Source organism: Leopardus geoffroyi, chromosome D1, assembly GCF_018350155.1.
Source record: "Leopardus geoffroyi isolate Oge1 chromosome D1, O.geoffroyi_Oge1_pat1.0, whole genome shotgun sequence".
In the NCBI taxonomy this organism is placed as follows: domain Eukaryota; kingdom Metazoa; phylum Chordata; class Mammalia; order Carnivora; family Felidae; genus Leopardus; species Leopardus geoffroyi.
In genome coordinates, this window is record NC_059329.1 from 13,735,000 (window position 1) to 13,754,327 (window position 19,328).

The window sequence follows — 19,328 nt, forward strand, 5'->3', positions numbered from 1 at the left end:
AGAGAGAGGGAGACACAGGATCCTCGTAGGCTCCAGGCTCTGAGCTGTCAGCGCAGAACCTGACGTGGGGCTCAAACTCACAAACCATGAATCATGACCTGAGCCAAAGTCGGATGCTTAACTGACTGAGCCACCCACGCGTCCCTGCTTAGGTGATTTTCTAAACCATTCTTAAAGATATTCATAGATTCCAGTTACTCTTGGAACAGGCAGTCATGCCCCACACCTAGCACAGAGCCCGGCACCAAGTAGGCACTCAGACGTTTGCTGAGTGCTCATAAATCGTCCTACCCAGAGGCTCTTATACTCTCATGCTCTGCCACACGTGTGTTCCTTACAGTGTGCTTGGCTGTTGGTTTCTATGCCCTCGTGGCAGTGAGGCGCGCTGCGAGTACTTTGTTACCAATCATACAGCATCAAGTCCGAGAAGCTTTTATTTGAGAAAGAGAGAAGATCTGAAAGAGAGCTTAGCTTATCATAATGTCTCTTGCACCCCACCCGGCATTTCCGTTTGCTCTTAGCGGGAAAGCCATGGGCAGAGTCACAGCAGGATTGCAGGGCCTGGCGCATGACCTCTGTAGAGGCAGTGGGGGCTGTTTGGGGTATGTAGCTTTTGTCCAAGTGTCCTGACGTAGTCAGGGGGCGGGGGTGGAAACAAGCATGAGCCTTGCCGCTGAAACATTCATTCCTCATCGTGGGGTGGATGGCCAGCTCTTCAGCTTTCCCCTTGCCAGGCCGGATATTCACAGATCTGCCCAGGGGACTGGATGTTTAGCACACTCCTGAAGAACATTTTAATTGTCTGAGTGGGTCTCTGAGGACCTGCCCCCATTAGCATGAGAGTGATTCCTGAAAGTTGCCCAAACATAGCTGTGTCCTAACAACAGGGCGCCAGTGACCTCTGAACCACGTCTCTCTCCATAGCCTTGGCTATTTCAAAGAGATCATTAACAAGGTGGAATTGGGTGCCCCCAGGGTCACAGCACAATATACATTGTTACTGTCTTTTAATGGACTTTCCCCAGACACGGTGATTCTTAAACTGCAGCGTCGGCAGCTGCTAACGCCAGGCTGAGCCACGCTGTCTGCAAGGAGAGGGCCGGCCTGCCAGTCCTGCCAGAGCAGATCTGGGCTTGGGCAGATGGACGGGGCTGAGAGAAAGGAGGAGGGGACGTGGGCTTAAGGGGAGGGGGCACCAGCGGAGAAGCCTGGCAGTCCTCGGAGGTCTTTGTTATTGATTTAGCGTGAGGACTGAAAGTGGCAGGCAGGCAGGTGGCAGGGGCTGGCGGGCGGGGAAGACAGGTGTAGGCGGTCGTGGGCAGTGATTAGCCGGGGTGTTCCAGATGTGGCTGGGGGTGTCAGCTGGTGGTGACTAACGTGGGTGCTTCTGAGGGGCGTGGCGTCAGATGGTGGTTTCAGAATGCAGATGCGAGAGTTCTGGGCCCCCTCCCCCCCTCTGCTTCCACATCGCCTCACACGAGTTCTACTCTCCCGAGCATGCGCGTTCAACTTCATCTTTACTTCCGCGTCGCGACTACCCCCTTCCCTACATTCGTCTCTAGGCCAAGGGCAGGAATATGCAGATTACTCTCCCCCAGCCTTCAGCCTTCAGCCTTCACCCAATTTTGGGGATGATCACACGGACCGAGCGCCTTCGATCATGTACGAGCAAGTACAATCAAGTACGATCATGCGCGTTCACGTGAGAAACATACCTGGTGGCAGAGGACGTTCATAGTCCACGGTCTTCTTTGCCTGCTTCCTTTTTGAAAACCTGCCTCTGATTTTTATAAAAAGATTTTTATCGAAGTAGAATATACACAAAAAGTAAACATAGTAGTACCACTCCCACTGGATCAAGAAACAGATAATTCACAGCACTCCAAAAGCTTTTCTTAGTCTGTTCCAGTCACACTAACTCTGTTCCGGCCTTCTTCTCCAAAAGTGGCCACTTGCCTTCAATCACCACAGATTCGTTTTGGCTGTTTCGGAATTTATAAAATTTTTGTTAACATTTATTTATTTTTGAGAAGAGAGAGACAGAGCATGAGCAGGGGAGGAGAGAGAAAGAGGGAGACACAGAATCTGAAACAGGCTCCAGGCTCTGAGCTGTCAGCACAGAGCCCGACGTGGGACTTGAACTCACGGACCGTGAGATCATGACCTGAGCTGAAGTCAGACACTCAACTGACTAGCCACCCAGGCGCCCCATGGTTCGAAATTTTATATGAATGGACCCAGACACAATGCATTATGGTCTAGCCAGCTCTTTTTGCTCAATGTTTGTAGGCAATGTTTGTTCTTTTTCATTGCTGTATACTATTCCACCATCTGAGTCATTCACAATTATCTGTTCCACTATTGAGAAACATTTGGATTATTTATGGATTTGGGTTACGATGAATAATGATGTCCTGATCATTTTAACAGGTATTTCGTTCTATATATGCATCCATTTCTGTATATTTGGGAATGGAGTTGTTAGAATCATAGGGTATGGGTATGCTCAGCTGTAGTAAGAACTGTTTAGTAGAAAGGATTTTGCAAAACCATGTGCCATGCCTTGGCCTTGGTGTTATGGCACCAGCCCCCCTCCACACCACAGGGGCCCAGGAACTCACCACAAACCAGTCATCACCCACAGCCTCCTGTCTCAGGCATCTTGTTAGACCACTCAGCCTCTCACCCACTTCGACATGTGGCTCTCCCTATTCATCTACTCTTGCGTCCTGACCCTTATGAACTCTGGCTCCCTATGACCATTTCAGGCCTTCCTTGCTTCAATGACCCCTTTGTATCTGCTTCTGTGACTCACCGACCAATTAAACTCTTGACTACACTCCATCCCCAATCACAGAGTTCTGATGTGGCCTCCACAGAGCTCATTCAGGCCAGCCCCAGCTCCTGGCCTGTGTGTTAAGAGTGGGTAGAGCGATCGGAAGTAGAGCTTTGCCATCCCAAGAAGAGAAGCAAGTGAACTGTAAGACAGGCAGATCAATGAAATTGGCTTTTTTCATTATTAATGGGCCCAATTTGTCCTGGGTTAGTGGCTATTTACAAAATTTCAAGATGCCCAGCCCTTTGAACTTCCCTGTGTCCCGACCAGACTTCCTTGCTATGGTGAATGTGTGTGTGTGTGCACGCGTGCGTGTGTGCATGGGCATGTGTGTGATGTGTCTCTGTCTCCCAGCGTCTGTGACTTGCATGTCTGCAAGCAAGTGCTTGCACCCAGAAGGAGGGTGTGATGAAACGCTGTCACGTGGCTAGCCGCGGGCAGTGAGTCAACGAGCTCCCCCACAGCCACCTCACTGGAGTGGAGGGAACAGGAACCACCACACTTGGCAACTTGGGCTGAGTCCACATGGTTGGAAACAATCTGTGAAGTGAGTCAGATCCATTGAGAAAACAATTAAGTCAGCGGGAAAAGAAAATCAGTAGGCCGGGTTATTTGGCATGGTGAAAGAAAGCAGCCCATTGTTTGTTCACATTTGTCCCTTTCCAGCTGGTCATTGTGACACTAGCTGATGCTGGGCTTGCCTACACAAGTGCTTTTAACAGTTTGACCCAGACTCTGTCTACACAGCTCTAAAACCACCCAGCGAGCTTGTCCAGAGTCAAAGAATCAACTCTCTGCCTCACTAGTAATTCTGTCCTCAGGACTGTTTTATGGGGATCCCACTGAAAATGATGGCAGACATTTTGGGGCAAGATAGGACTTTGGGGCTGCTCCACCACTTCTGGTGAGTTCCATGTCTGAGGACTGAGTAGCTTCAGGCAGCTCTAGATAATACCTGGCCACTGGTATGGGAGGCAGGGATAGGGGTCAGATGCAGTTCAAAACTGTGAAATCCAGAGATAATCCCCCAAATCATGCTGACCACCTGTCTTGTTTTCGCTTAGGATTGTTGGGTGAGTGACCCCAGAAGAGACAAACTTCTAATTCCGGCCTCTTGGAGATCATTATCCCAACTCCCAGATTTTTTTTAAGCTTTATTTTTTTTAATGTTTATTTCTTTATTTTGAGAAAGAGAGGGTGCATGCAAGTGGGGGAGAGGGGCAGAGAGAGAGAGGGAGAGACAGAATCCCAAGCAGGCTCCATGCTCTGTGCATAGCCTGACACGGGGCTCGATCCCACGACCGTGAGATTATGACCTGAACCGACATCACGAGTCGGACGCTTAACCGACTGAGCCACCGGGCGCCCCCCAACTCCCAGATCTTAAAGGGGAGAAAAGGGAGGCCCAGGAAGATAGAGACACATACACAGGGCTACACAGGTAAAAAGTGAGTGTTCACTTGGCGAAATTTAATTGCACCTGGCTGTCTCCAGTTAAGGTGCTAATGAACCAGGAGACGCAGATACAACATAGCAACTTGCAATGGACATGTTGAAAAGGAATGGGTTATGAAGTAGAATTCTCTCTTAAGAACTAGGGAGCTTCTCTGAGTCCTTTTTTGGGCACCTTTCCTGTATCCAGCTGCTAGTTACCTGCAAGAACTCTCATCAATCTCCAAAGAACAGCGGTGTCCAAAAGTTGGGGAATGTGTATGATGTGGCTTTGGCTGGAGCATATTTATGACCTGGAGTGTGCTCTAATTGTGCAGCTATTCCCATAAATGTTATTTTATTAAGTTGAGCTACAGTAAATCTGTCATCTCCATAAGTAACACCACAGTGAATCTGTAGGTAAGCTCAGAATACTGCCGTGAGCCATGCTGGGCTATTAGCTTCAGTCCAATGTTGTTATCTGCGCAGTTATAGCATCTCAGGGGCAAAACTCAGGCACTGCGTTTACAAGATTTGGTTCCTCATGCATGCCCTTGGCTCCCAAAAACAACAGAAATGGCTACAAAAGACAGAGGCGAGAAAACCAGAGAATGCTGAATGTTTGCTTCGTCGAGCCCGTTTGGAAACAGCTCAGGCCAACATAGAGAGCTGGAACAGGGAATTCAGCGTCTTGGGTTCTATTGTTACTCTTATGAACTTCTCAACCTAAGGAAGATCCATTGGTGTGACGGGTCTCACACCTCCCATCTTGGAAATGGCACAGTAGGCATGCCTCTCCATGGTAAATACAGCAGTCCTGGAGGCCAAGTTGTTGAGATCTCAGAGTGAAAGCAATAATAATTAAGTGTATCTATTACCTGGTCTGATATCCTCTGACCACCACCTGGAGAGGGTCCATAATCCGCTATCTCCTTCCCCTGGGGAAAGAAAGGAAAGGAGATTAATGATGTCTCTTCCTCCAGGGAAATTTATGACACGTTGATATCCAAGCACTTTGTTCATGAATCTGGGTGACTCATGTCTACTTGTGGTGTAGAAGCCAGACTATTGTAAACATAGCATTCCTGAGTATATTAGGAATTTTCCAGAGCTGACAACATTCAAGAACAATCAGGTTCAGCCCTAGTCCTTGCCCCTCAAAACCGATCGCGGGCTCCCAGTTGTGAGGCAGTACAGTGAGTTCAGAGGAAGCAGTCTTTGAAGGGACAAAATTGGGAGGCATTTGCTTTAGCGCTCTGGATTGAATTAGTTGTTATTCATTACAGGAAATCACATTTCATAGTTCCTAAGAAATAAGGCAAACGTTTTTAAGATTTGATTCCATATCCAATAGAATCTCTCTCCACAGCCTTTTCAGAGCATCCCTGTAAAGTCCCCCCAGCCCCCGCCATTTTTTTTTTATTAACCTGAGAAGAAAATGAACTGAGTTTGGAGAAGGATGTTAGGCGGACACAAGGGAGGGTTTACAGGCCCGGGGAAAATGCACTTGAAGAAAAAATGCCACAAACCAGGGTCAGCAGACATTAAATTATAGACATGCCCATGGTTTGTCCAGATTGGTTAGAACATGTTCCTTTTCAGCAATAAAAAACAAGAGCCATTAACAAGCAAAGATGTTAGATGGAATTAAGTGGCGTTCAAACGATGAAAGGGGAATTTAAGGAGCTAACCTTCCACTGCCCAGGCAGTTTACCCAGTCAATTAAAACACAAGACTGTCTTTCCCACTGTCCTGCCATCAATGGGAGAAAGTGACTCTGATAGGCCACAAGGCTTGGCTGCCATACACCCTCACGCAGCCGTCCTTCCCAGAGCCTCCTGACGGCTTCAGGTGACGAAATGGCCAGCTAAGCACAATACATTTCGATTGAGAATCTTGTGTCTCATGGTGGTTGCCTGATGCCTCCCTGATGCAAGGCACTGTCATAGATCACCGCCATCCTACAGGCACGCCACCCAGATAGCAACCATAGGATTGTCAACAGAACGATTCACACACCGGCAGCAGCAGCTAAACGCAGCACAGTTCGCGACCCCAAGCACGACACCAAGATTCTAAATGGGATGTTGCAGCAGCAAAGATTCTAAAACACAACTGTTCACTGGGGCATTCAGAGGGTGTCACGACCTGTAAGTGACAGGCACACCTGCCCTGGTTTCCCCCTGGGCACAGCATTCTTGCATTCCCCTGGGCCTCCTGTTGCATTGCGGCTGCTTATTTGCATCCACAAGCAGGGAGCAGGTATCCTGCAGAAATAGTCCGGGAGTGGTGTCTGATTCCCATAGGCCTTTGCAGCCAGCTCTAACGGAATGATTTCCAATATTCAGTTTCTGAGAATTCTAACCATGATAGGCAGACCATGGCAGATCTTAATGACAATAATATCATCTCACATTTTCATGGCATTTAACAGTTTACAAAGTGCTTTCACATACATTATCACATTTAATCCCGGTGAGGTCGATACTCTCTTCTTTTTTTCTATTGGCAGCTTGGTGTAGTGGAAAGAGCGCTGGACCCAGGCAGACGTAAGTTCAAATCCCGGCAATGACCACCCACCAGCTGTCCAACCACAGATGACACGCTCCCATTCTTCCAGTGTCCTTTTTTGTACCAGTAAGATGGGGAATCATTTCTACTACCCGTAAGATGAGGTATGCGGTAAGAATTAAACAGCCTATATAAAAACACAGTGTAGGTCCTGATGCATAGAAGCACCGGATAATCGTTACTTTCTATCCACTTACAGAAGAAAACGAAGCTGGAGAGGTTAAGGGAATTGCTCAAAGTAACAGCTAGTAAACGGCAGAACTGAGACTTCATTTATTTTACAAACATTATTGAACACCTACTATATGCCAGTGCCTCAGGCATAGGAAAGTGGATAAGTCCTAATTCTAGTTCTCGAAATGTTCACAGTAGAGCACCAGAGCCTGAAACGCAAATAATCAATTACAGTCTAGTGTGATGTGAAAAGCAAGACGTATTTAGGGAATGTCCTAAAGCCAGGGGTGAGCCCAGGTATCGACACAGGAAGTGAGTCTTAAGAAGAGGACCCTTCAGAGGAAGCAGCCACGGAGTTCAAGCTGGAGTATACATCAGCAGGCAGACGCTGCAGCCAAGAGGGGATTCGAGGGACAGGTGAGAGGGAGAGAGGAGGAAGCAAGGGGGGGCAGAGTCAAAGGGGCTCACAGGGGATGCTGCAAGGTGATCCCCTTCATCCAGTCCGCGCTGGAGCGAACCCATGGGATGACTTCACATAAGGACCCAAGGTGGTCAGATTTGCATTTTTGAGATCGGGGCAGCAATGTAGAAGATCGACTGCAGGAAGGAGATAATGGAAGCAGTAGTTCAATGAGAGATAATGAGGCTGTGAACTAAGAAAGTGGCAGAGCGGACAATTTTGAGAGGTGTAGCAGAGTCAGAATTGACAGGGAGAGGCCATTGATTTGATGTCGAGGCATGAGAGAAAGAGGAGTCAGGAAGAACTCCCAGGTTATTAGCTTGGATGGCTGGGTGAATAGGTGCCCCCCCCGCCGCCCCGACACAGCGGGGAGTGGGCTTGAAGGGTCAATAATGAGTTCATTTGGACTTGCTTGTTCTGGGAGACCTGGGGACATCTAGAAGCAGGTGTGCAGGAGAGGGCTGTGAGTTGAGCTTGGGAGAGAATGGGGGTGCTGTGCTCTGATCTGGGGGTCCCTGGCTTTTAGATGGTGGTTGAAGTTGGACGTAGGCTAAGACCACAGAGCAGGAAGAAAAGAGGGTCATGGAGAGCTCTAGGGAACACCAACATTCAGGTGCTAGAATAAGGACTGTCAGAGACGCGGAAGTCCCAGGAGAAAGAGGGGCTTAAGACTCCAAGGGAGACAAACATTTTGTGATTGTGCAAGCAGATGGAGGTGTCAAAATCTAACCGGGGTCAAAGAAGATGGAAACTGAAACATGCGTATCACATTCGGAAATTAGAAGGTCACTTTGGCGACTTATTTTAAGACGTAGTTAAGAGAAGAACTTTTCCACTTTGGTTGTTGCTGTTGTTACTATGATCCAGAGTAAGAAAAATATGTTATATTATGACCTGGGACAAAAGTTTCATGACCAATACTCGCTCTCTGATATTTCAGACTTTATTCTATTCTATTCTATTCTATTCTATTCTATTCTATTCTATTCTATTCTATTCTATTCCATTCCATTCCATTCCATCCCATTCCATTCCATCCTGTCCCATTCCATATGGATGCTCCTTAGTATGCACTAAATTTGCTTTATGGCCAAATAGTGGGCTGCAAGCTGCAGTTTTAAAAAGCATCGGTTTAGATAGATATAATTTTCCTAGAAGAAGAGAAATGTAGGATAAAGGAAAGAACACTGGATTTTGAGTGGAGATACCTGATTCATGGCATGACTCAGCTACTTATTGCCTGTGTGACCTTAGATGTGCCCATTAACCTCTATGTGTCTCTTTCATTATCTGTAAAATTCAGATAATACATTAGCTGTAAAGGGATATTCTGGGGGATCAAAGAAGATAAAATATATGAATGCAAAGAGAGTATGTCTAGAATAGTCTTGGAAAAACTACGACTTTTTAGTCACATTTAAAGAAAGAGCAGAATAACGTCGTATGTGTCCCAGTTGGTTCTAGCTCTCTAACCTGAATCCTGGAGCCATACCACTGCAAAACATACCAAGAACCAGAATGGAACAAAAAAAAAATCAGGCAAAATTGGTGGTGTTTCTACATTTATAAAATACTCTTGTTCTAATACTATTGTAGCCATCTTGGTTTCCTGATTTATATCCAGAATCTAATATCTAATAGAGGACTTCCCTTAATAAAAGAAGAGCCAATACAGGCAGTTTTTTTAATGTTTATTTTTGAAAGAGAGAGAGAGAGAGAGAGAGAGAGAGAGAAAGACAGAGGGAGACAGAGAATCCAAAGCAGGCTCTGCACTGACAGCAGACAGCCCAATGCGGTGCTCAGACTCATGGAACCATGAGATCATGACCTGAGCCGTGGTCAGATGCTTAACTGACTGAGCCACCCAGGTGCCTCTACAGGCAAGTTTCCTCACCACTGTGTGAAATGACAGCGGACAATACCACAGGCAGACACAGAAAGATGGGATCCCAGTGGCACCTGGGTCCCAGTTGGTTGAGTGTCCAACTCTTGGTTTCGGCTCAGATCATAATCTCACAGTTCATGGGACCACACCCTGCACTGGGCTCCTTGCTGGCAGTGCAGAGCCTGCTTGGGATTCTCTCTCTGCCCCTACCCTGGCACACATTCTCTCTCTCTCCCTCTTTCTCTCTCTCTCAAAATGAAAAAATAAACTACAAAAAAAAAAAAGAAAGAAAGACAGATCCTTTAATATAGGCAATAATCTTTACGAATTCCAGTAGACCAGCTGGTATCACTGTATTAAGGCATAATACAGTAATTGATTTTTATGATTCACTCAACAAACTGCTACATTTTAATACCTAACATATGCGTTGACTTAGGTGTAAGGAAGACAAAGATGACCAAGGCATCATTTCTAACCTCTAAAAATGTGCAAACAGGTGGCTGAGCAGACACATAAATGGATAATTCCGATTAAATGGTACAACTAAAAGAGATATGCATTTGAATATAATAACATATGAACATACCATGAGAGAAAAAAAGAGCAGCCAGCCCAATCTGGAGTTCAGGGAATGCTTCCTGAAGGTCACCCTGCCCAAGACGAGTCTTGGTGTAAGCATTAACAAAGGAAGCTGGGAAAGACATTTCAGAAAGGCAGAATAGTCTAAGAATGCCACAAAAGTATGAGAACCTGTATAGTGTATACACTATCTCTCGAGCATAAAAAGGCAAGAACAAGCTAGACAACAGAGGTAGGTATGGTCGCCATCTTGGAGAGACTTCCCTACCAAGTCAAGGTGCTTAGAGTACATTGCATTGGACATGGAAGCCATTAATGGGGACCAATCACTCTGGAAGCCTTATGGAGAGGAAGTTAAGAGTAGGTCAGGGACATATTTGGCGATAATTGCGGTGATCCAGGAGAGACATGTTGAGGGCCTGAGAAGCTGTAATAGAGAAGGAAGAGAGGAGTTAGATTTGAGAAATATTTTGGATGCTGAGATTAGATGTGGGGGGTTGAGATCATATGACACTCTACTTCAGAGACCAAAAATGAGTAATACTGACCTACACTGCCCAACAACACTGTCATCCTCAAGTTTGGGGTCCAGTGTGGAAAAATTAAGACAAGTCTGTTGTAAGCACTTGTAACACAAGGTTGAAGATGCTAAGTGTTGAAAGAGAGGCGTAGACACTTGGCTGTGGGAGTCAGAGGAAAGAGGAATAAATTCTAGTTGAGTTATCCAGACAAGACTTCATGGAAGAAATGGCCTTCAACGTGGGCTTTGAAAGATATAAAAGATTTCACCATGAGTTCATAAGAGGAGAGGGCATTTCTGGTGGAGGAAGCATCCTGAGCAGTCATTGGGACGGGGAATGGTGTAGTCTAGGGACAATACCACAGGCTCTGGAGTTACACAAGCCTGGGCTCAAACAGCTCTGTCACATTCTAGGCAGAGAGTTAGGGGTAAGTTACTTTGCTCCTCTGAGCCTCTGTTCCTCATTTGTAAAATAGTTATAATTATCATTTATCTTATGGTTGCTGTATTTAATGAAATAATGTATTTAACTGTGTTTGACTCAAAGCAAGCCATCAGCACAGTTAACTTCTATCCTCTTATCATGGCAGAGCAACAGGGAGTGGGGGCTGAGGCAGGGTGTGTCATGTAAAGGAGAATGCATATGGTGCAGAACAAAATGGAGAGTGAAAGTGGGTCAGAGAGCCTGGGAGAGACTGTGCAAGGCCTTGAGTGCTAAACTAAGGAATTTGGACTTTCCTGGGTTGGCAGTTGGGAGCCACTGAAGATTCACAAATAGGGCTGAAGAGTTGAGCTGTGTTGACTGAGATTAATAAGTACCCATACGAAAGATGGTTTGGAGGAGGAAGGGATTGAACACATGACAATCATTTATGAAATGATTACAAGAGCTCAAATGAGCGGTAATGAAGGTCTGAATTTGTGTAGTGTCAATAACAATGGGGAAGAGATATTAAACACGGGGGAATTTGTTGAGGTAAAATAAGAGGAAATATCAAACACCCAAATTTCCAATCAAGGTTACTGGAAGGAGCACCAACAAATATTGGGCAAGGAGTTGTGAGAGTCAGGAAATAGACAAAATGGTGGCCTTTTTGAAAAACTGGAAAGTTTTGGGGGTTGCTAATGATCTCAATATTCCTTCTCCTCCATGCTGTATAGATGGCTACCCAGCTAAAGACTTCATTTCCCAGTCTCCCTTGCAACAGGTGTTGGCATGTGATTAGGTTCTGACCAATGGGATGTAAGCAGAATGATACGTGCCACTTCCAGATCATTCCCTTAAAAAGAGCCACTTGTTTTCCATTCTTCTTTCCCTTTCCTAAAGGTCTATATAGGAATGGAGTAGTGAGCCATGCAGGCGAGGGCAACCTCCAAGCGCAACCTCCAAAGCATTAGGATTAGAACAACGAGGGGCCCCAGCAGACCTGTGCCTCTTACCCAGACCTCTACCAGCTCAGATTTTCACATAAAAGGGAAACACAGCTTAAACAGTCCTCTAATAAAGAGACAATGAGTTTGGTGTATAGCAGAAGGCAGAGGTGGCCAGGAGAGGTCAAGCCTGAACAGTAGCCGTAGAGATGGATCCAGGGTGTTGACAGGGATTTAAGAGTCATGTGAGTCATGATGATGCTTGAAGCCATGTGGTGAGTGAGATTGCTCAGGGAAGCACTGGAGAGAGAGGAGAGGTGAGGACCACAGGGCACCCGGACAGCATGTTTGCTCAGGTGGGAGGGAAGGAAGAGGAACAGGGACTGAAACTGAAATGGAGGCAGGGGCACTGTGACGATGAGCTGAGAAGGAGGAAGAAGAGACAGAAGAGAATAATGGCAGGGTCATCGGGAGAAATCTTTTTCCTTGATGAAGAGTGGCCAACAGTGTCAAAATCTGCAGAGGACAAGGGAGGTAAGAACTGAGAAAAGGCCACAAAATTTACGGAGATTAGAGTATACTTAGGACAGGAAGCAATCAAGAAGAAGTCAAATTATGTTCAAAATAATGTGCTTGAGAAGCCTGGGAATTTATTATTTTTTTATTATTTATTTTTTATTTGTTATAATTTATTATTTATAGTAAAATGCAAAGAGTTCAATCAATCTAAAATTATGTTTTAAAAAGTGTAAGGCAAATAATATATGTAGAAACGTCTCCCTCTGGGAGGTAGAGCTTAATCCTCCCTGTCCCTCAGTATGGGCTGGACTTAGTGAGTTGGCTTCTACAGAATAGGATGCAGAGAGGGGAAAAAATAGTAAGTTTAGAGTGGAGAAACCTGGCGAATACCTCCCACCTTACCCAAATGGTCAAGGTCAACTACATCAGTGATAAGTCACATGGATATAATGCGCCCTTGTGTGATGTGTTGAGAAGGGCAATTCAGCTCTGTGGTGGTCTTTCCCAAAACCCATAACCTCAGCCTAGAATTGAGGAAAACATCAGACAAACTCAAATTGAGAGACGGTCTACAAAATACCTGACCAGTATCTTCAAAACTGTCTAGGCCATGAACAACAAGGAGAGACTGAAAAAGTGTCACAGACCAGCAGCTATGGAGACTTGATGATCAAACGTTATGTGGATCGTGGACGGGATTCTGGAACAGAAAAAGAAAGGGTATTACTGAAATCTAAATAAAGTCTGGAGGTTAGTTAATAGTATCGTACCAACATTACCTTCATAGTTTCGATAAATATACCACAGTTATATAAGATGTTAAAACAGGGGAAGCTGGGTGAAGGATATCCTCTCTATTCTTAACTATCTTTGTAACTTTTCTGTAAATCTAAAATTATTTCAGTATAAAAAGTTTGGGGGGGGGAGTTGTTTTGTTTTGCTTTGTTTTTTGAAGGTGTAAGGCAAGGGCAGAGCTAGGTCCTTACTAGGACTAAGTAAGTTTGCAATAGGAAGTATCTGGTCTCCCACTGCCCCACCTCCACCCCCCACCCAAGAAAAACTTTCCGTTAGTCCATTATTACAGTACAATGGAATGTTCAATTTCACACTGTGTGTGACATTCCATGCCAGCTAGAATAGTTAATGCAACTTTACATTTATGACTCTGCTTGGGTGTGAATTATTGTGTTTATGAAAATCTCCATATTAATGTCTGATTGTAAATCATTCTGCCGGCTCCTTTATTAATAGCTCAATTCCCACTACTCACTGCTGCAAGCCATTCAAATTACGACAACCGTACAGGAAACGGGCTGCTTCCCATTTGTTTCCCATCTAAATTTAACCATCTTGGGCTTTGCTTTAAAGCCACTGTTCGTCTGAATTGTTCAAGCCAGACATGTTTGACTGTGTTCATTGGTGAAGTTAAGACAGCGTGTCTGAGGGGTAGTTTATTACTCTCTGTTTCTGGATTTCCTGCTCTTCAGAAGTGATCTGGGCGCAGATCCTGGTGGTGTTGGTTCAAACCCTGGCTGTGTTACTAACTGGCTGTGTGATCTCAGCAAGCTATTTGGTCTTTCTGGGTCCCGGTTTCCTCACCTAAAGTGGAAATCATAACACATCATTTTTATTTGTTTATTTTTTTAATGTTTATTCATATTTTGAGGGGGGAGAGGGGCAGAGAGAGAGACAGACCCAGAAACTGAAACAGGCTCCAGGCTCTGAGCCGTCGGCACAGAGCCTGATGCGGGGCTCAAACCCTTGAATCATGGGATCATGACCCAAGCCAGAGTCGGATGCTCAACCAACTGAGCCACCCAGGCACGCCAATCTGAACTATTGTTTTTAGAGTTGGTACGAAAATCGAGCGTGATGTTGTTAGGAAAACTGGTGGTGTAGTTGTGGCAGGTAGGAAGCTCTTGGTGGTCTTTTTGTGATGGGAATTATACTAACAATGATGGTATTAATAGTGGGTATAGCTGAAAGAATTTAGGACTGGCATCCAGAAGGTCTGGGTATAGTTCCAGTTTGTCTGTAAACTAGAGTTGAGATCTTGGAAAAGTCACTTTATATCTCTGGCTCTCTGTTTCCCCAGGTGTAAAATGAAGGAGCTGCCTTTCTTAAGCATCTCTTCCCCAGGCTAGTATTCCAGGCTCTACGTGTGCAACAGTCACCCCTAAAAGGTGTGCCCACCTTCATTCCTTTTTTCCATCCCTTCCCCAACCACCGCCAGCTCCTCGGGTCAGACAGCTCAACCGGAGGCTACAGAATGTTCAGGAAGGGGCCAGCCTTGGCTTTGCATTTTCAGGCTTCCTCACACGACAGCTGAAATCAGACCCCCTACCCCAGCCCCCTTACCGGCAGGAGGGGAAATATGAAATCTCAGCAGGCAAGGAGGTTTTTTATGCTTCTGTAAATCATTAAAGTGGCCAATATTTCCCTTTGCTGCACTTCTCCCACCTCACAATATTTTTTTTTTCCTGCAGTGAAATCCATTCGCCCAGCCTGGAAATGTGGTCACTTTATAGAAAATCTTTAGCTTGTACCAGCACAAATGGATGGGTCTTATTTCCTGTCTACAGTTCATGGTGTTGCAAAGGCATTGCCAAAAACTATTGACTGAGACATAAAAGCAAGAAATGGATGGAAATGAACGTGGGCACGTTCGCGTGTACATTTACAAACACACAGAGCCGAACATGATCAAGTCTACACTTAAAGGAAGAGATTCCCTGAAGGGACATCCTAATTCATAACTCAGCCCCCTACCCTGCCCATGTTCAGAATCTATCTCACGCTCTGGAGGAGGGAGAAGAGGGTAGGACCAGGCAATGTGGTTTAGATACTGGGGAAGGAATTCGGTCCCCAGTAAGTCTCCCTGATCCCTGTGCCATGATGCTGGAAATAACACCCTTAACGATCCATCCATCTTGTAATTTCAGAAGTAGAGAAAAACATTCAGAATCCTCTGAGATTCTTTTTTTTACTAAAATGATACTTCCTAAAAACGATTGTACCTTGCCTTTTAAGAATGAGTTTTGGGGGCGCCTGGGTGGCTCAGTCGGTTAAGCGTCCGACTTCGGCTCAGGTCATGATCTCACGGTCTGTGAGTTCGAGCCCCGCGTCGGGCTCTGTGCTGACAGCTCAGAGCCTGGAGCCCATTTCAGATTCTGTGTCTCCCTCTCTCTCTGCCCCTCCCCTGTTCATGCTCTGTCTCTCTCTGTCTCAAAAATAGATAAACATTAAAAAAAAAAAAAAAAAGAATGAGCTTTGGGGTACGTGTAATGCCATATACGATTTTTACAGATTTCTGAGGGAACTGTTTCCACCCCCATTTTACTGATGATGAAGCTGGGGTCCTCAAGGATGAGGTGAGGCATTCGACATCACCCAGTTAGGAAATGGGGCAGCAGGGACCCCAGCACACTCTCTTGAATTCAGTCCCGATGTTCTTTCCACTCGGCCACGTTGCCGCCTGGCAGTACCCTGAAGCAGAGGGGCAATCACCCTCAGGAACTCAGCTTCCTTCTGATCACAAGGTTTGTAGTCTGTGGGAGAAGAGACGGAGCCCAAGAGGCAGGGACCCGGAGGCACGGATGGAGCCACGGGACTCACAACAGTGAGCAGCAGTGGGGGCGCGCCTGTCGCTCACTTTCCTCACCGGATCTGGAGAGCCCAGGACGTGCTCAACAGCACCCAATCTCCCTGGACACTGACTTACTCCCTGTGTGATCGCTTTGTGTCCCATTCCCTCATCTTTCGAGAGGGAGTCACAATACTGATTTCACAGAGTGCTGCAAGGATTGCTGAGACATCTAATAGAGAAACGTGTTTCATTTCTTCCTTCTCCCTCCCTCCTCCCTCCCTCCACCCCTCCTTCCACCCCTTCTTCCCTCCTCCCTTCCCTCTTTCCCACCGTCCTCTCCCTCCCTTGTCCCCTCCTTCTTTCCTTCCCTCCTTCTCTTTCCTTCCTTCCCTCCCTCCTCCCCTTCCTCTTTCCCTCCTTCCCTCCCTCACTTCCTTCTTTCCTGCCTTCCGTCCTTCCTTCCTTCTTCCTTTCTTCCTTCCTTTCTTCCCTCCTCCCCTTCGTCTTCCCTTCCTTCCCTCCTCCCCTCCCTTCTCTCCCTCCCTTGTCCCCTCCTTCTTTCCTTCCCTCCTTCTCTTTCCTTCCTTCCCTCCCTCCTCCCCCTTCCTCTTTCCCTCCTTCCCTCCCTCACTTCCTTCTTTCCTGCCTTCCATCCTTCCTTCCTTCTTCCTTCCCCCCTTCTTCCTTCCTTTCTTCCCTCCTCCCCTTCGTCTTCCCTTCCTTCCCTCCTCCCCTCCCTCCTCTCCCTCCCTTGTCCCCTCCTTCTTTCCTTCTTTCTTTCCTTCCCTCCCTCCTCCCCTTCCTCTTTCCCTCCTTCCCTCCCTCACTTCCTTCTTTCCTGCCTTCCGTCCTTCCTTCCTTCTTCCTTTCTTCCTTCCTTTCTTCCCTCCTCCCCTTCGTCTTCCCTTCCTTCCCTCCTCCCCTCCCTTCTCTCCCTCCCTTGTCCCCTCCTTCTTTCCTTCCCTCCTTCTCTTTCCTTCCTTCCCTCCCTCCTCCCCCTTCCTCTTTCCCTCCTTCCCTCCCTCACTTCCTTCTTTCCTGCCTTCCATCCTTCCTTCCTTCTTCCTTCCCCCCTTCTTCCTTTCTTCCTTCCTTTCTTCCCTCCTCCCCTTCGTCTTCCCTTCCTTCCCTCCTCCCCTCCCTCCTCTCCCTCCCTTGTCCCCTCCTTCTTTCCTTCTTTCTTTCCTTCCCTCCCTCCTCCCCTTCCTCTTTCCCTCCTTCCCTCCCTCACTTCCTTCCTTCCTTCCATCCTTCCTTCCTTCCTTCCTTCCTTCTTCCCTCCCTCCCTTCCTTCCCCCCTTCTTCCTGCCTGTCATCCTCTCCCTCTGTCTCTGCACTGTTTGGTAGCTTTGGACCCAAATAACCTGAATTGAGTCACTTGAGGAGCTTCAATTGTCTGCTGGTCCCTCACCCCTGGCCCACCCCCACTTCCTCCACAGAACACTCAGCTCTTTCCCTCCGGGCGATGTCCTCAGGGAAATGCTGGCCTCCCTTGCAGCCAGAGGCCCACAGGCCAGCCCAGCACAGGCCACGTGTCATTACACTGAGGGGCCCCCTGCACAGTCTCGTCTCTGGCAGAACCAACATTCAGACCAGGTGGGCTGCCCGCTGTGCCCAGCCTGCCATCGGGGAGGCCTTCTGCCCAAGGTCAGGCTGCAAGTTCAGACTGACCCAAGCTGCAGCCCTGCTTCCTCCTGCCACACCAGCAACCTGCCCAGAGAAGTCGCCTAGTGCATGGTGACAAAGGCCCCCAAAGAGAGGCAGGGCTCAGAGCCAGTGCTCTGAGGGGCAGTGAGATTCCCCTCGTAGAGGGGAAGGGGCCACTCGGCCCCCAGCACAGTGACATCCCCTTCTCAGGGCCGGATGCCACCTCGGCCCTCTGCCCCCAGGTGCGTCTGAGTGTAAATAATCCCCACCTCCGCCTGGGCTCCCGCCCCATCACCCCCCCTTCCCTGGACTGAACGAACTCCCTGGAGGTTAGGGGACAGTGGCTGTTTTCCTTTTGTTTCTCCTTAGATGTTCTGTTTGTTGAGAGAATTGTTTTCTTCCAGGCTCCGAGCTGGCGGCTGACACGGGCTCACCCGCGCTAATTAGCTAGGCCAGCTGGTGCGTTGGGAAGGTTTTTCTGTGCTCCTCGGTATGCGTTTCCTTTTTTAAACATGATCAATACCCTCTCCGGCTGGGCTCCCTCACACACTCCCCATTGTTCTCCCGTTTGCATTGTGCCCTGGTCCTGGTCAAGGACTCAGGGAGCCTCAGAAGACACGCTTTTCCCCGAGGCTGGCGCACAGCCTGCAGCCGGGGAGAGACCGCACAGCAGATGTGGCTCGACCTTCCCCTGCTCCCGTGCCCGCAGCTTGGAGCAACTTTCAGTAGCTCTGGACGACGGCCCGGGGACGCCCAAGTGGATGCCGAACGGTTGCGTAAAGAGGAGAGATTGCTGTGTGGCTCCAAGCAGATCCCTTGCCCTCTCTGGGCCTCTCCTTCCTTGTTTGTGAAGGGAGGAGTCAGTTTCTAGTTCTCGTGCGAGTAGCCTAGGCCTGTAATTCTCAGACGTCTGAAAGGGGCATCCTGAGATGCGGACCCTTCTAGAGGGAGGGATATGAGGACAACATGCTCACCACAGGACCTCAGCTTGCTCCCCACCTCGGTCCTGAAGGAGGACAATGCAACCTTTTCTAGGTGGACACTCAGAGAGACCTCAGCCCGACAGGGGCAGCCTGAGGCCTGACCCTCCCCTATGGCTGGTCCTGCCGTCCTCACAGCCCACTGGGGTCCACTTGCTTATTTCACACAAGAGACTCTGAGAAGATTCTCTGACGTCCCCCCTTCTCCTAGTCATCCAGCTGTGGTGACTGGGTATGCCCTGGGTGCAGAGGCTGAAAAATGTCTTCAACGTGTTTTTGTTTTACACGTATTTTTTAATAAACAGATGCTAGTTCAAATACGGTTTTACTGACAACTCATTCTGGGGCTTAGCTTTTTTCTCCCGCCTCCTTCAGATTAATAGTGTCTTCTGAAAATCACTGACAGACCAGGTGCTGGAGAGATTTTTCTCCTTTCTACCCAAGGTCATAATTTTTTTCCCGTTTTCAGAAAGCAATAGTGATGATTTCTCATTGTTACGGAGAACTTAGTATGTGCCAGGTATTGGCACAAGGCATGAGCTATTTTGTTAATCGATACGATACACTTATGACATCCTCATTTTCTAAGACTCAGAGAGGTGAAGGAATTTGCCCAAGGTCACACAGGAAGTAAGCTGGAGAACCCAGAAGCAAGCCCTGGCCTTTCTGACCTCGAAGCCCCTTCTCTCTTGGATCTTCTCCTGGATGTCCTGTTTCAAGGTCCCATCCCTGACTGCTAAGACGTTCATCACATCTGATGACAACA

At 47.4% G+C, this 19,328-nt stretch overlaps 2 long non-coding RNA genes across 6 annotated transcripts; one reads left to right on the top strand and one right to left on the bottom strand.

The window, feature by feature from the left end:
- Nucleotides 1-416: 416 nt before the first annotated feature.
- LOC123600695 lies at nucleotides 417-6,821 on the bottom strand. The gene is made up of 3 exons (XR_006713749.1): nucleotides 6,724-6,821; nucleotides 5,146-5,205; nucleotides 417-1,982 (listed from the first exon to the last, which is right to left on the bottom strand). It is a non-coding gene; the product is annotated as an uncharacterized LOC123600695 (long non-coding RNA).
- On the top strand, nucleotides 2,192-16,065 carry LOC123600694. 5 transcript variants are annotated; one of them, XR_006713745.1, is made up of 5 exons: nucleotides 2,192-3,740; nucleotides 6,780-6,942; nucleotides 7,038-7,429; nucleotides 12,957-13,099; nucleotides 14,445-14,793. It is a non-coding gene; the product is annotated as an uncharacterized LOC123600694 (long non-coding RNA). The 5 variants fall into 5 exon arrangements; XR_006713746.1 differs by having other exon boundaries at nucleotides 2,197-3,740; nucleotides 7,310-7,429; XR_006713748.1 differs by lacking the exon at nucleotides 7,038-7,429 and adding an exon at nucleotides 15,656-16,065 and having other exon boundaries at nucleotides 2,202-3,740; nucleotides 14,445-14,532.
- The last annotated feature ends 3,263 nt before the right edge of the window (nucleotides 16,066-19,328 follow it).